Source organism: Polyodon spathula, chromosome 7 (genome assembly GCF_017654505.1).
Source record: "Polyodon spathula isolate WHYD16114869_AA chromosome 7, ASM1765450v1, whole genome shotgun sequence".
In the NCBI taxonomy this organism is placed as follows: Eukaryota; Metazoa; Chordata; class Actinopteri; order Acipenseriformes; family Polyodontidae; genus Polyodon; species Polyodon spathula.
The window spans coordinates 1,153,010-1,170,598 of NC_054540.1; the positions used below are offsets into that span (position 1 = coordinate 1,153,010).

At 45.1% G+C, this 17,589-nt stretch overlaps 1 protein-coding gene across 2 annotated transcripts in view; it reads left to right on the forward strand.

Annotated features, from left to right (window-relative positions):
* The first annotated feature begins 1,831 nt into the window (after nucleotides 1–1,831).
* LOC121317964 (plexin-B2-like) overlaps nucleotides 1,832–17,589 on the forward strand; it is a 104,487-nt gene continuing 88,729 nt past the window's right edge. For both annotated transcript variants that reach the window (XM_041254066.1, XM_041254067.1), the window contains exon 1: nucleotides 1,832–2,186. The gene's annotated coding sequence lies outside the window, so the exon portion shown is untranslated. The remainder of the gene's footprint in view (nucleotides 2,187–17,589) is intronic.

Here is a 17,589-nt window from a genome sequence, read left to right on the forward strand (position 1 = left end):
GACTGCCTTCCTGCCGCAGTGGCTTTCATCTGAAGCATGGGAGTCTGTCCTGCTGCTCTGCATTTCTCTGACTGCTCGAGACAGACGGGTGATTATCTGTCATGTTGCTCTTCTTTAAAGATAATAACAGACCTGCCAATTCTCCTCTATCCTGGCATGACTCTTTATCTCTGTTAAATGTTGCTCAGTGGAGATGAATAGTTCTTTAAGGTCCAATTTAGAGATCGTAACAGAGGCAGACCTACAGTACATACCACCTCTGACCGCCACTGTAAACTCTCATTTAATGCAGGTGGGATCTCCCCCAACCCAGGGGTCATAGTGTGACCCCCTTTTTAATGTTACTTAATGCAATAAAACCTGGTGGAATGATGCCTGTGAAACATCAGGTTTATAAATGTTGGGGTTGCATTATTAAGATCTGCCCCAGTTCAGATCAGGGTGTGCTGCTCTGGTCGTTGGGGTTGCATTATTAAGATCTGCCCCAGACCACGTGCTCACATTCACAGCATTATCAGCATTGCCACAGAGAGACCACGTGCTCACGTTCACAGCAGTATCAGCATTGCCACAGAGAGACCACGTGCTCACATTCACAGCGGAGCTCAGCGTTATCAGCATTGACACAGGGAGACCACGCGCTCACGTTCACAGCAGAGCTCAGCAGTATCAGCATTGCCACAGAGAGACCACGTGCTCACATTCACAGCAGAGCTCAGCGTTACCAGCATTGACACAGGGAGACCATGTGCTCACGTTCACAGTGGTATCAGCATCGCCACAGGGAGACCACAGGGGCAAAAGGCACCCCTGCAGGTCTAAAAACCAACCCACCAATGGACATCAACCCCCCCAAACGGCAGGACCAAGATGCAATATCTGGGGGTGCTCAGGAGGGTGCAGGTACAGACTCACAAAGCTGGGGGGGGGGGATCCTCAATGACACATGCCTGCCTGTATCCAGTGCCACAGCTGCTCACCTTTCATGATCACTCACAGAGAAAAGAGGAAACGAAACCAGACGTGGGAGTCCTGAAATGTTCGCTGCTCAGTGAAGGAAGTACGCTGCTTCTGGTCTCAAACGTTGCCCAATGTTTTGGGTGAGGCAGCTGGTAAAGTAACAGAAGTGAACTGGCTGAGTTCAGCAAATTGCCTCAGCCTCGCTCTCTCTTTTCTTCTGTTATTAGGCCAGAGGTGTCTATATTGATTTAATGGAACCGGCTCTATAGCCCACGACACAACATGGCAACTTTTTATTTTAACAATGTATCCAATTCTTTGTGTAATCAATAAAAAGGGGAATAGTTGCCACTCCACACATCTACACTTAAAACCCGTACAGCAGTTAACTTGTGGCGCGACTCTGTGTTCCAAAACGTCATGAAGTAATAAACACAACGTGTCCCTCTAACCAAACTGCACCCCTGACCACCACAGTACTACAAACAAGGTTTCCAAAAAAAGCAAGGTTTAAACTCGTGAGACATCTGCTCCAATCTCCCGCGGATCAAAAATCAAATTACACCGAAACCGCAACCAGAACCGCCTCACACACTATCTACACATTAACCTACTCTGCGACCTCGGGCAGAGATGAAACAGACGGCTGCAGAAGCGCTGATTTGCACTAGGAAAATAAAAGAAGGATAAATCGCTTTGTGGTGTTTGTTTTTTGTTTTCGCCGTCCTTCCCCTGCGCCCCCTGTGTAAACCGATCTCTGGTTGGAGTCAGCGTTCTTTTGTAGGAAAAGAGGGAGGAGAATACTTCCCCCCCCCCCCCCTTTTTTTTCCTTTTCTCCTTTTTCCCTTTCTCCCTCCTCCTCTCTCATTCTAGAACATTGCCTTTGCGGTTTCCTGTTGGCGGATGTGGGTGACTCTCACAGGTGTGCCCCAGAGCTCACCGATGCAGTGACACACACCTGGGCTAATCATGTGATCCCGTGCCTCGGGGTGGAGTACAGAGACAGAGAATAAGTCTTTCGCATTCTTTTTTTCTTTAAAGCATCGCCCCCAGTCGAGGTTCCTAGAGGGATGTTATGCTGAGCCGTTTCAAAGGGATTTGCTCTGTCTTTTATTTTGCTGTGCTTGGTCTGCGAAAGCGGAGCATGTAAACTTTGTTCCCGGAATAGTTTTTCAGTTGAGTTCCATCGAGGGGACCGCGGATTAGCTAACGTTTACACTTCCCAGGTAAGACTCTGTGTATTCGTGGGCTCTCCTTTCTGGTCTTTTTGTAGGTTTTCTCTTTATGTTTCTGGACGAGTTGACTGTGAAACATGACTCGGGGTCTGCAGATCGAATTGTTCGATTAGAAACCCAGATTACTCTCCACCGGGAATGGGAGTTGCTTAAAGGCGTTGCGTAAAAAGAATAAACAGGTACAAAATGGACACGCTTCTCAAAACTGTTAGTAAGAAACGACTGCTGTGGGCAGAATGTGTCACTTTTGTACACCGCTGTTCGCCTTTAAGTTTGTTGTATTAAACTATTGAGGTATGGCCGGCAAGGGTTGCGCCCCCCCCCCCCCCCCCCCACCCAAAAAAAAAAAAAAAAAAAAAAGAAAACTTTGCAAAAATGAATCTGTGCTACTCGGCTTCAGAGTTCATATTTCCAGCTATGCCGCTGTTTTAAAGAGGTTTACAAATGCAGGGTTATTGCAGAAAATCATACGAATAAAGTTCCGTCCATTTAAAAAAAATTCTATTGTGTTTCTGACCAGTTTCAAGCGCCTCAAACAAAGCAGTGTGGAATAAATGATTCGACTGGGAATGCTTGGACCTCGCAGTACCGGGCTTACTCCCTCTTCTTATGGGTTGGAGGAATTCTGCCTGACTGTTTCTCATACAGTAGAAAGTATTCCCGTGTAAGTGTGGTGCTGCCCTCAGGAAAGGGGAGCGGTACCTCCCGGCTGGAAAGGCGATGGAGAAAGTACAAGAAGAAGCGATATTAAACAGGGCGATCTGTTTGACCGGGTTCCCATTAAATGGGAAATGCATTATCTGTCGCGCGACTGTTATTAAACGCTACACTGTTCGTGGGAGGAAAGCAAACACGTGACGAGCAACTTTTAATGTGTGTGTGTTTTGTATAGAAACCACACGGTAATGATGTGACGGTGTGTAGTGCCAAGGCTGGGGGCACTTCCTATTGCTTTTCCTTGTTATGCAATGCCATTCCCTATTCCTTTAATAATGGAATTGAAGAAGTGAACATGCCCCGTGTAGTGTGGTGAAGTAAAGGCGAAGTACAATCGGACACAATTGTGGCAATTTAAATACAAGAACAATTGCTTGCTGGCTTTATTTACTTTTATTTTTTAAACACAGTAAAACACAGTACTGTATGCACTATAGAAAAGCAATCCAGCATTGCCCTCCAAGAGGAGTCAAGGTACCCCCAGGGGAGCGCAGGGACGCTGCAGGGAGAAGGGACCCCAGCCACTGAGGGGTATCTCTGCAGCCTGGATCCTCCAGTGGTCAGTCCTGCGTACGCAGGCTGTAATTGACGTCATTAGTTGCTTCATTTCCGTGTTTGTTGGCCTCCTAAATGTCTGTAATAATAATGTTTTTAACCCCCTATTATGTTCAGAATTTTGGCACATCTGTTATGTTTTGGGTCATGTTGACCCGAAGTAATTTCAAACCAATTTAAACAGCCTTAAATTGATTGTTTTTATTTGCAAAGGTTTTACTCTATGCTCTTTTAGTCCAGGAGCTGTGATAAAAACTTATTAGACTGCCAGCCTGGCAGCTCCTCAATTTGGAGTGTCTTTACCAGCGAGATGCTGTTTTCAAGTTTTCATCTGCTCTCGGGGAACTTCTACATGTTGATTTAAATAATCCTCATCATTATTTTTTGAACCCAGTCACATAAATGTTCCTCATATGCTTCTATTTTCAGATACTGAGATTCGTTTTTATTGGGGAAATGAAAATGTCATACAGTGTCATATGGGTAACTGTAATAATATTGCACAATCTTGGTTAACGCTGGCAGGCACCTCACACGGGGCGAGGCAGTCCTCACACAGGCGGAGGCACGAACTCAGGACCTCCTGCACTAAAGCACAGCGCCGATACCGCTGTTGCAAGGACCGTATATTGGGCTTATGCCCAGAGTGTGATTTACGTCACTTACCAGCCCTGCTGCTGCCTTCCCCCTTGCACGCTACACACTCCCCTGCCAGCCTCAACTCTGCCCTGGACTTGCTCACCAGGCACCAGTCCGACGAGTGCGTGCCAGGGTACCTGTGTCCACTTCCGCTTTCACCAATGTGTTTCTCGTCCTTCACTCCAGCTCTTTCTCTAAACCAGGGCAATGACTGTCTCACCGAGGATTCGCAGCACCCCGTCCCGGAGGTTGAGTTGACCGCCGATGAGACAGTCATCAACACTGTTTCAAAATGCCCCTTGTAAGAACAAGACCGGGTCTCCCCTAATAATGAATAAATCAATGCACGATAAAAAAATGAAATATGTATTTATGCAGCCAATGACATGCACACATCATGCATGCAGGCATTTCATGTCAAAGACTGTAAAACCGGTCTTTGGAAAATAAAGGATGTTGTTTAAAATTATATTGCTCTGATTTAAACTAAATATTTAACCTATGTATTTTAAACAAAAATGCATAGGTTATGCAAATTGATGTTTCGCTTTGTTACGTTTATTGTTGTTATTAATAGTAATTATTTGATGGGGGTCTTATGAAGTGATCATGTGATTGAAGGCTGTATTATGATAAGGTACGATGTGATCATGTGATTGGGGTGTTCAGATGAGTGAGGGCTGTATTATGATAAGGTATGATGTGATCATGTGATTGGGGTGTTCAGAAGAGTGAGGGCTGTGTTATGATAAGGTACGATGTGATCATGTGATTGGGGTGTTCATTTGAGAGGGCTGTGTTATGATAAGGTATGATGTGATCGTGATTGGGGTGTTCAGATGAGTGAGGGCTGTATTATGATAAGGTACGATGTGATCATGTGATTGGGGTGTTCAGATGAGTGAGGGCTGTGTTATGATAAGGTACGATGTGATCATGTGATTGGGGTGTTCATTTGAGAGGGCTGTATTATGATAAGGTACGATGTGATCATGTGATTGGGGTGTTCAGATGAGTGAGGGCTGTGTTATGATAAGGTACGATGTGATCATGTGATTGGGGTGTTCAGATGAGTGAGGGCTGTGTTATGATAAGGTACGATGTGATCATGTGATTGGGGTGTTCAGATGAGTGAGGGCTGTGTTATGATAAGGTACGATGTGATCATGTGATTGGGGTGTTCAGATGAGAGGGCTGTGTTATGATAAGGTACGATGTGATCATGTGATTGGGGTGTTCAGATGAGTGAGGGCTGTGTTATGATAAGGTACGATGTGATCATGTGATTGGGGTGTTCAGATGAGTGAGGGCTGTGTTATGATAAGGTACGATGTGATCGTGTGATTGGGGTGTTCATTTGAGAGGGCTGTATTATGATAAGGTACGATGTGATCATGTGATTGGGGTGTTCAGATGAGTGAGGGCTGTGTTATGATAAGGTACGATGTGATCATGTGATTGGGGTGTTCAGATGAGTGAGGGCTGTGTGATTACGATGTGATGTGATTGGGGTGTTATGAGAGGGCTGTATTATGATAAGGTACGATGTGATCATGTGATTGGGGTGTTCAGATGAGTGAGGGCTGTATTATGATAAGGTACGATGTGATCATGTGATTGGGGTGTTCAGATGAGTGAGGGCTGTGTTATGATAAGGTACGATGTGATCATGTGATTGGGGTGTTCAGATGAGTGAGGGCTGTGTTATGATAAGGTACGATGTGATCATGTGATTGGGGTGTTCAGATGAGTGAGGGCTGTATTATGATAAGGTACGATGTGATCATGTGATTGGGGTGTTCAGATGAGTGAGGGCTGTATTATGATAAGGTACGATGTGATATGTGATTGGGGTGTTCAGATGAGTGAGGGCTGTATTATGATAAGGTACGATGTGATCATGTGATTGGGGTGTTCAGATGAGTGAGGGCTGTGTTATGATAAGGTACGATGTGATCATGTGATTGGGGTGTTCAGATGAGTGAGGGCTGTGTTATGATAAGGTACGATGTGATCATGTGATTGGGGTGTTCAGATGAGTGAGGGCTGTGTTATGATAAGGTACGATGTGATCATGTGATTGGGGTGTTCAGATGAGTGAGGGCTGTGTTATGATAAGGTACGATGTGATCATGTGATTGGGGTGTTCAGATGAGTGAGGGCTGTGTTATGATAAGGTACGATGTGATCATGTGATTGGGGTGTTCAGATGAGTGAGGGCTGTGTTATGATAAGGTACGATGTGATCATGTGATTGGGGTGTTCAGATGAGTGAGGGCTGTGTTATGATAAGGTACGATGTGATCATGCGACTTTTTTTTTAACTTTAAGATTGGTTTGATAAATGTTTTTGATTTTAAATGAAAAAAAGACAATGTTTAGTTCAGAGATAATGATACAAAACAATAATTCCAATTTTATTATTGTTACTTGTAATAATACACCTTTGGAGAAAGTTGATACTTTTAAGTACTTAGGTATCAATATCGCTACAACTCTTAAATTTGAAAAACACATAAAAAAAAAAAAAAAGTAGTAAAACTGGGAGAAAACTCAGTGTTGTGTGGCCAGCGTCACTGCTTACATTTTCCATCAAGGGTTAAATTATCTAAGCAACTTTTGTTTCCTATGATGATGTGATTTACATGACTGCTAGTAAGGATTCTCTGAAGAAGGTTGCTGCAATGTTGAACAGGATTTGTAGATTTGTTCTTCAGAGAGCTCCTTTAGAACATCACTGTACCTTGCATTCCAGGTTAAACTTGAAGATTGATTCAGTGTTGAACAGGATTTGTAGATTTGTTCTTCAGAGAGCTCCTTTAGAACATCACTGTACCTTGCATTCCAGGTTAAACTTGAAGATTGATTCAGTGTTGAACAGGATTTGTAGATTTGTTCTTCAGAGAGCTCCTTTAGAACATCACTGTACCTTGCATTCCAGGTTAAACTTGAAGATTGATTCAGTGTTGAACAGGATTTGTAGATTTGTTCTTCAGAGAGCTCCTTTAGAACATCACTGTACCTTGCATTCCAGGTTAAACTTGAAGATTGATTCAATGTTGAACAGGATTTGTAGATTTGTTCTTCAGAGAGCTCCTTTAGAACATCACTGTACCTTGCATTCCAGGTTAAACTTGAAGATTGATTCAGTGTTGAACAGGATTTGTAGATTTGTTCTTCAGAGAGCTCCTTTAGAACATCACTGTACCTTGCATTCCAGGTTAAACTTGAAGATTGATTCAGTGTTGAACAGGATTTGTAGATTTGTTCTTCAGAGAGCTCCTTTAGAACATCACTGTACCTTGCATTCCAGGTTAAACTTGAAGATTGATTCAATGTTGAACAGGATTTGTTCTTCAGAGAGCTCCAGATTAAACTTGTTGTCACCTGATAAGAGAAGGAACTTTCACTGGAATCCGATTCTTTTGAGGGGGTGTTTAACAAACTACCTGTTTATTTGAGTAACCTGTTCAAGGAGTTTACCTGTTATTACAGCTTACAAAGTATTAGTGGAACCAAATATTTTAAAATAGCCATGGTAAAAAATTGCTATTGGAAGGAAATATTTTGCTTTTGCTGCAGTTTCAGATTGGTTTGCATTGCCATTGGGACTTGGATCATAGTCCTCCCATCGTTATTTTAAAAATGTGTTGTTCCACTATCTGAAGAAGCCTGTGTGTGTGTGTGTGTGCGTGCTGTGTACAGTTTGAAATGTTTTGTTCATTATCTGAAGAAGCCCTGTGTGTGTGTGCGTGTGTGTGTGTGTATGTGTGTGTGTGTATGCTGTGTACAGTTTGAAATGTTTTGTTTATTATCTGAAGAAGCCCTGTGTGTGTGTGTGTGTGTGTGTGTGTGTGTGCGTGCTGTGTACAGTTTGAAATGTTTTGTTTATTATCTGAAGAAGCCCTGTGTGTGTGTGTGTGTGTGTGTGTGTGTGTGTGTGTGTGTGTGTATGCTGTGTACAGTTTGAAATGTTTTGTTTATTATCTGAAGAAGCTCTGTGTGTGTGTGTGTGTGTGTGTGTGTGTGTGTGTGTGTGTGTGTGTCACACTTTGACATGTTTTGTTTATTATCTGAAGAACCTGTGTGTGTTGTGTGTGTGTGTGTTGTGTGTGTGTGTGTGTGTGTGTGTGTGTGTGTGTGTGTGTGTGTGTGTGTGTGTGTGTGTGTGTATGCTGTGTACAGTGTGTGTGTGTTTTGTGTGTATTATCTGAAGAAGCCCTGTGTGTGTGTGTGTGTGTGTGTGTGTGTGTGTGCTGTGTACAGTTTGAAATGTTTTGTTTATTATCTGAAGAAGCTCTGTGTGTGTGTGTGTGTGTGTGTGTGTGTGTGTGTGTGTGTGTGTGTGTGTGTGTGTGTATGCTGTGTACAGTTTGAAATGTTTTGTTCATTATCTGAAGAAGCCTGTGTGTGTGTGTGTGTGTGTGTGTGTGTGTGTGTGTGTGTGTGCTGTGTACAGTTTGAAATGTTTTGTTTATTATCTGAAGAAGCCCTGTGTGTGTGTGTGTGTGTGTGTGTGTGTGTGTGTGTGTATACGACACCATGTCAAACTTTACAAAACAAATAATAGACTTCTTCGAGTGTGTGTGTGTGTGTGTGTGGTGTGTGTGTGTGTGTGTGTGTGTGTGTGTGTGTGTGTGTGTGTGTGTGTGTGTAATGTGTGTACAGTTTGAAATGTTTTGTTCATTATCTGAAGAAGCCTGTGTGTGTGTGTGTGTGTGTGTGTGTATGTGTGTGTGTGTGCGTGCTGTGTACAGTTTGAAATGTTTTGTTCATTATCTGAAGAAGCCCTGTGTGTGTGTGCGTGCTGTGTAAATGTGGATTCTTGTTTTTCTGTGATTTGTAATGTGCTTTTGGACGCTGTTGTAAACAAGCTAATACTTGTAAATGAGATGCAATGAAAGTAGGACTAGGGGTCCGAGCCCTGGCCAGATTTATAATGCCATGGTAACTGCCTGCCTGGCCTGCTTGTATGGGCAAACTGCAGTGGTATTGGTGTGGGATCATCAGCATTGAGTTAAACAAAACGAAAGGGTTTCCACACCTGTTATGACACATAGAATGGCACCTGGTTAAGTACACACTGGGACTAATCAAACTCCTGCTAGAAACTGGGATGGGTGAAAAGCTGATTCCCATTCCTGGAGTGGGGTGGTATTGTAGATACACTCTCATCGGAGGAGAGATGAATGATACGTTTCTGCAGTAGTGGAATGCTAGTCCAGGAATGGGCACAGTGAAACCAGCCTGTGCTTATTGACTATGTTTATTGAGTTAGTTGTCATTATGCTGGCATGGGTACCAGTCTCAGAAACTCTAACCATAGGGAATGGCTGACAGTCTGATCTCGCTCTCCTCACGGGATTGTGCAGAACCCCACACTCAAGTACTCTAACCTGCCCCTGCACTCTATGCTGTACACCCCAAATCATGCTTCATCTGCACCCCACTACCTCTACCGCCCTGTAACACACACGCACACACACACAATGTGAACAATACCCACCATCCCAGAGGACTATCCCCATTAAATAATGTTAAACAAGAGTCCTCATCCCAGTGTATGGGATTAGGCAGAGCACTGGCTCTTCGGGTTTGTGCTGTTAACTCAAAATTAGGTTGGGTCATTAAAACCTGCCATCTGTTCCGTGAACCCTTGAGCGTGTAGCACTATTGAGTTCTGTTCTTGTTTTAAGCTGATGTATTTGGTTTCATACATCACTGGTGATCGTTCCTTGTATTGAATGAAGCTTGCTCTTTGGATATACATTCTGAGTCCTCTTAAACACCCCTTGCTGTGAAAACAGTGTCTGTTGATTAATTGGGAGCTAAGGGGTTAAAGCAGTCCTGTTTTGGAAACAGTCACGTGTGCTTTGACCAGCCTTTGACTCCTCGAGTTGCAGGAGAGTTAGTCAATGCTGAGGAATGCTGCATTGTAAGTCCTGCGCAGAGGACAGGGAACAGGGACTAGTGGAACAGGGCAGCAAGGCCTGGACTTGCACGTCCCCATGATACTCACTAAGCTGGCAGCTGTGTGGATTGGTTTTGTTTTTACTTGGTGAGAGGATGATACAGGGTAGCTCCGTGCCTCCCTGCCTGCTTCTGAGGACGTCACACTAGAGGGAGAGAGAGAGAGAGAGAGAGAGTTGGGATGATTTGCCAGGTACACGGATGGAAATAATATTCCTATTGCACAGCAGTTTCATCCATTCCAGGTTTTATTACAAGCTTGATTAGCCACAGAGTATAGGTAACAAGCTCAGTTTGTCTTATTAAACTCGTAGTAGAACCAGGAATGGATCAGACTGCTGTGCAATAGGAGTCTTAGTTTCATCCCTGAAGTTCCATTTTTAACTGTCGACACTGCAGACCTGTGTAAGATGTCACTCAAAATGACAGGCATCTAGTGCAGTCTACAGTCTGCGCGTTTCTGACTGCACTGGAGTGTCGTCTCTTCGGGTTTTGAGCAAGTCCAGTTTTTACTGTTGGCAGAGGGTGATTCAGCCGCAGGTTCAGGTGTGACTCAGCTGGTCATGTGGTCTGCGCTGGCTGAGAATGGGATTTGTGTTTTCACTGCCAGACGGCTATAAGGCAGGCTGCTGCTCAGGCTGTGTTTCGCAATGGAAATCTCTGAAGTGGGTGGTGATGACGAGTATGATGATATCTCAACAAGCCCAGTGAGTCGGTTCACAGGAATGATGATTGTACCTGTCTGTATCGTGATGACTTTGTGGGTCAGCGTCTCCCGGACCTGTCCCCTCCCTCTGTGGATGTAAAGTATCCCGTGGAACCTTCTGAAGAAGCCAGGAGGAGAGGAGGGGGGAGGGGGAGAGCTACAGCCTCCAAGGAATAAAACCATGTTTACTTTGCTGTGGGAAATGTCTCCTTGTGCTAACCTGGGAATCGAAGCAAACCGTGATACATACGGCAGCGTGAAGAGAAACACCTACTGAAGCGCAAGATCTCGCAGAACAAAGAGCCCACAGAATTCATCAAAACAAGACAGGCAGATAAAATCAAATCACTGCCTTCTCTGAGGGGTTTTAAAAAAATAAATAAATAAATAAAAAAATTAAAAAAAATTCTCCAAGCAGAAATACACTTGCAGTTTGATCCATTCCTGGTTTTATTGTGAGTTTAATTAGACACACCTGACCTTGTTACCTCTACACTGGGGTGAGTCAAACTCATTGTATAACCTGGAATGGATGCTGTGCAATAAGAGTCTTATTGCCATCCCTGATATATTAGAATGCACTGCTATTTAAACCAGTTGAATAGACTCCCTTGTCCTCAAGCCATTCTGGAAGCTGGAAGGTGGATCAGGTCCAGGGTACCCCTAAACAGCACACATAGATAGGGTGACTGACTCCCTCTCAGTCCCTGCTGGGAAGTGTCTGTCAGTGTGATTAGACTGGAGTGAGTTTAAGCAGCACATTCCTTTGCGGACTATCAGTGAGTTCCAGGAATCTCAGCAATGCCCATTAACAGAGCTGCTGTGCTCCAGCTGGGGCTGTCTGGGAGCATGGCCCTGTTCACAGCTAGGGCATCGCGGACTACAATAATGAGATATTCCTGCCTTGCAATAATGAATCTTCCTTTCCTGAAATCAAGTGATATGCCATAGCTTGTGTTGCACAACGTCTACATAGGGTCTGAAACAAACAACCCTGTTACTTTTCATTATTGGTTGCAATTGAAATAATTTGACAAACTATTCCTTTTAAGAATCACTTGCAGGTCTGAAATTGTTCTTTTAGAAGCTCATCTACACTAACCACGTCCCAGGATGTATTTTATTTAGAGAAGTTTACAGCAATAGGGAATCCGCCATCTATCCGTGATTGTCCTGAAAAAGAAGACCAGGAGTGGAAGGGCTAACTCTGGACACCCTTGAGCTAGACCAATGCTTTATTTAATGCCTCAATCAGCCCTCTCCCTGGTGAGGGCTGTGTGCAATGGCACGCCTGTACCATGACACATGTCCATGTGTACTGTACATGCTGTGGATGCAGGTCATGGGGAGTCGTACTTGTTCCTGGTCCTGATGTCCTGAATGTGAAATGCCTTGCTTCTAGACTCTTAGAAGTTTCTTAGTTGAACTCAGATTTCAACAGATAGGACTGCTTTGTATTTTTAAACTGTTTGTTAAACTTCAGATCCCTTTTCAGGAACAGAGATGTTCTTCATTTCTAACTGCCCCCCTATGATGTCCCTAACAAGTTAAATGAAATGAGATGTTCTTGTGCAGAGCCATGTCTAAGCTGGTGGCGGGACAGTGTGGAGTTTGTTCGGGATGTAGTTTTGTTGTGTGTTGTATTTGTTCATCTCTTTGTGTGTGTAAGACTTTATAGAGGAATATAAACCTAGGTTAAATCTGTGTTGAAGAGAATCTGTTTGCAATGAATAAACTATGCCAAGTCACAGAGGCAGAGGAGAGACTCCACCTGGAAGTGAATCTAGGTCAGTAACAATCTGATGGTAAATTATAAGAGAAACTCCAGTGAGACTGTGTCATAATAGGAACACAGAGATACTATGTGGGACAAGCAGCACCTTGCTTTCCATGAACACCCCTAATCCAAGTAGTGACCGGGGCCAGCCTTGCTTAGCCTCAGATCAGGGGAGAAGTAGCCCTCAGGAGGTGTGCCTGTGGGGTTATACTGGGGAGAAGCAGCCCCCCAGGAGGTGTGCCTGTGGGGTTATACTGGGGAGAAGCAGCCCTCCAGGAGGTGTGCCTGTGGGGTTATACTGGGGAGAAGCAGCCCCCCAGGAGGTGTGCCTGTGGGGTTATACTGGGGAGATGGTCACTGCAGCCATGTTCAGACAGTGCTTTGGAGCCATGCATCTCATTTGCAAGGAGATCCCAGCAGCAGGAGCAGAGAATGAGTGAAACCCATGTAGTTGTAGTGCTGTCACAGTAATTATGAATTGCAAGAGAAGGGTACCCATCATGAGTGGGAGGGGCAGCTTGTGTTCCCCAGTTCCCACACTGTACGAAGGCACGCTGTCCATTCAGTGTGGCAGATAGACCTGTCTGTCTGAATATCATTTGTGTTAAATTTATGAAGGCAGCCTTCTCAGGCTAAGTTACGAGCTTCATAGTCAAGCTGAGATTCACACCCAGATCTCCTGGCTTCTAAGCACTGGCCCACTCCACCTCAGTGCTGCTCATCAGCTGGCCCCCTCCCTCCCTCCCTCAGGGTCATGTTGTTGAGCTCAGCAGTTGTACTTTCCAGATGAAGCTGTTTGTTGGGTAGAGCTGCTTCTGGCAGCCTGGGACTTTCCTGGAGTCTTCGGTGAAAGAAAACATTACTGTAAAAACCCCTGCTGCTGTTTTTCGTTGATTAGGTCCGGAATATTTTCTTTCCAAATATTCCACTGTTGGGAAATGTGCATTCCTGGATTGTACCTAACCAGCCGTCCTGGACCCTGTAATTCACCTTGCCTCAGCCTACTTCTCTTGCAGGGCTGGGAAAAACCCCTTCAGGAACAGGCCTGCATTTTCATAAACAGCCCTTGTGGTTTGAGGTCCGCGCTCTGCTGGAATGCACTCGGCACAGTAAGAAGCTGCTGATTCCAGTGATGACATACTGGAGGAAAACAGCAGGCGGGTTAGGTATGTGTTTGCCAAGAGAGCAGATCAGCAGAGAAATGAGGTTTGCTTTCTTTGTTTGTGTCATCCATATATAGAACGTGTGGTGGTGGTTTGTAAGACTCGTATACACTTCTACTGACAAACGTTTTGAGAAATGAGGTTTGCTTTCTTTGTTTGTGTCATCCATATATAGAACGTGTGGTGGTGGTTTGTAAGACTCGTATACACTTCTACTGACAAGCGTTTTGACTACCAGCTTTTCTTGCGGTCTTCAGATGTTCCTGTGAATGAATGCATCCTCTGGTCTGGTTTCATCAATACTTTGTCAGGCTCAGCTGGGAGAGATAATTTCTGCCCTGCCCCCCAGTTTGGGAACTGGTTTAGATGAAATCTAAAACTAACTTGGTGTATGTGTTTAATGTAGTGAGTCGAAGCGTGAGTGTGTGCAAGGAAACTGAGTGCTTATCGTACTGCGAGTCTCAATGGCTTCATACTGTACTTATTATCCCTGCTAACCCAGAGCCACAGGGTGCACCGGCATGGGTAAGTACAGTATAAATACGGGGGCAGGGTTCTGAGCTTTTCAGCTTCCTCCAGACCTTATCTGCTATGTTTAGTTGAAAAGTCTGTGTTTTGATTGATTAGTTCAGTATTTTAAGCCATTTTCCTGCCATCATACCGGTGTTATTCTGGTGTGTGTTGAATGCAGCTGCAGCAGACTGAGCCAGTCTGGATTGCAGCAGCCGAGTGTGTTCAGAGCTCCTCCGCTCGCAGGAAGAGCCCTGCTCATTCTGCTGTGTGTTCAGAGCGCCTGCGCTCGCAGGAAGAGCCCTGCTCATTCTGCTGTGTGTTCAGAGCGCCTGCGCTCGCAGGAAGAGCCCTGCTCATTCTGCTGTGTGTTCATAGCTCCTCCACTCGCAGGAAGAGCCCTGCTCATTCTGCTGTGTGTTCAGAGCTCCTCCGCTCGCAGGAAGAGCCCTGCTCATTCTGCTGTGTGTTCAGAGCTCCTCCGCTCGCAGGAAGAGCCCTGCTCATTCTGCTGTGTGTTCAGAGCTCCTCCGCTCGCAGGAAGAGCCCTGCTCATTCTGCTGTGTGTTCAGAGCTCCTCCGCTCGCAGGAAGAGCCCTGCTCATTCTGCTGTGTGTTTAGAGCTCCTCCGCTCGCAGGAAGAGCCCTGCTCATTCTGCTGTGTGTTGAAGGCAATTTCAGAACAGATTGAGCCAGTCTGGACTGCAGCAGCCGAGTGTTTAAATAGAGAGATCTGTGGGTGGGGGTGTCCGACAGATTAAAATGGCCTGTTTGTCTGTGAAACCATGTTTATTTCAAGGAGTCAGGGTTAGTGTGTGTAAGATCTTTTTATAAAGAGAGTCTGAGCTGTACCCTTTTCCCCTGGAGATTATGAACCTTTTTGAAGACTAGTATTGAGAGTAAAACCATTTGAATGGTAAAAAGCTGATAAGAAACGACTCTGAACGAAATTTTCTTTAAATGTCACTGCTGTAATGATGTGATAATGGACTGAGTGGAATAAAAGTCATATCCCGTGACTCCACTTCCTGGCTGCATACTTATGATAGCAAGATGTCTTGGTTAAAAAATTTAACGTTACATTTACTCTTCATAATAGATGTGTGTTACTGAGTGGAGTTCACTGGTAGGCTTTCGCTTGGCAAAGTAAACAGCAGGCTTGTCATTGGCAAACTGGACCAAATTCAACATAGTCCTTGTGTGTTCATTCAAACCAGATTCACTGCTGTCCTTGTGCGTTCATTCAAACCAGATTCACTGCTGTCCTTGTGCGTTCATTCAAACCAGATTCACTGCTGTCCTTGTGCGTTCATTCAAACCAGATTCACTGCTGTCCTTGTGCGTTCATTCAAACCAGATTCACTGCTGTCCTTGTGCGTTCATTCAAACCAGATTCACTGCTGTCCTTGCAATCTCCAGGCTATAGGGCACATCCGTGCGGAACGCTTTTACTGGATGCGCCACTCGGGAGCACCTGAACGCAGTTTTTTAAATTTCCACTTATAGCTCAGCTGGTTTGGTATAATGGACTGTGCACAAGAGATCTGGGTTGTCAGTCTCCACTTATCGTTCGTGTCTTTCAATAGCTGAGAAACTACCTCGAGTATAACTAGGGCTCCGTGTTTCATTCCAGAAATAAAATATAAGTTTGTGAAGCACTCGGCAATGAGCTGTCATTGCATCAGCTTTACTTACACTGTGGGAGATGCAGCATGAGATAGTAGTAAGGTCCTTGATGGCTCTGACAACACTCTCCCAGTCTGCGCTTCCTGTTTTATATTGTCCTTTTAGGAAAACAGTGGGCTACCCTCCGCTGAGTGTCTGTTTCAAACCCATCTCCTCTTAGGAAAGCAGTGGGCTGGCCTTCACGGAGTGTCTGTTTCAAACCTGTCTCGATAGAGGAAAGCAGTGGGCTGGCCTTCACGGAGTGCTTGTTTCAAACCTGTCTCGATAGAGGAAAGCAGTGGGCTGGCCTTCACGGAGTGCCTCTTTCAAACCCATCTCCTCTTAGGAAAGCAGTGGGCTGGCCTCCGCTGAGTGCCTGTTTCAAACCTGTCTCGATAGAGGAAAGCAGTGGGCTGGCCTCCGCTGAGTGCCTGTTTCAAACCTGTCTCCTCTTAGGAAAGCAGTGGGCTGGCCTCCGCTGAGTGCCTGTTTCAAACCTGTCTCCTCTTAGGAAAGCAGTGGGCTGGCCTCCGCTGAGTGTCTGTTTCAAACCTATCTCGATAGAGGAAAGCAGTGGGCTGGCCTTCACGGAGTGCCTGTTTCAAACCTGTCTCGATAGAGGAAAGCAGTGGGCTGGCCTTCACGGAGTGCCTGTTTCAAACCTGTCTCGATAGAGGAAAGCAGTGGGCTGGCCTTCACGGAGTGCCTGTTTCAAACCTGTCTCCTCTTAGGAAAGCAGTGGGCTGGCCTTCACGGAGTGCCTGTTTCAAACCTGTCTCGATAGAGGAAAGCAGTGGGCTGGCCTTCACGGAGTGCCTGTTTCAAACCTGTCTCGATAGAGGAAAGCAGTGGGCTGGCCTCCTCAGAGAGTCTGTTTCAAACCCATCTGCTTGATGGAATTAGTTTTGTCCCCTGTTGGGACTGTGGAAGAATCTGAGCTGTTTATTAAGACCTGCACAATGTGTTATTGAGGGCTGAAGGAACAGTGCAAATTCGCTTAGCGAGTCTCGCAACTGGGCTAACTTAATTATGCAAATGAATGTGCTTGTCGTCCAGTCTGGAGCGGGAGTGACGCAGGAAGCCCTGTGCAGATCTCTGCTCCATTCCTCTCTGCTGCTGCTATAGAGACCTCAATCTGGCTGTCTGTTTGTCTGTTTACATACTTGCTCCTCCTTTCGGCCATGCTGTCTGCATTCTTTCAGCGCATTTCCCTGTGTATCTGTATATCTGTGGTATAAATGTAATCATCCTTGACCATCTGCTGTATTGGCATACTGTTCCCCTTGCTTTACCACAGCCCCTTGCTGGCTTGTCTTGCTGTTTTGTGTAGGTGCTATGATTTTCTTTGGAGTTATTGCAATACATTTTAAAGTAGTTCAGTGGCTAGGCTTGCCACTTGGCCCTGTTTCCCTGGCCAGTCCCGGTTCTGAGGAAGGTGTCCCGGGAACTCGATATACCTTACCCGGGATACTAAAAGATCCTGGTTTTTACTCTCTCCCCTTTTTAAATGTCATGCCTCCACATCTGTGTAAATTGGATTATTACAGCAGCACTGTGGTGCCTGTCCTGTAAGTTGAATAAATCAAGATCGTGTTACTGCAAAATAGACAATATGAATTGGTTATCAGGACTGTAACAGTAATATTAGCAATGTAACCTATTGGATCACTGTAGGATTTCTGGAGAGTTTAA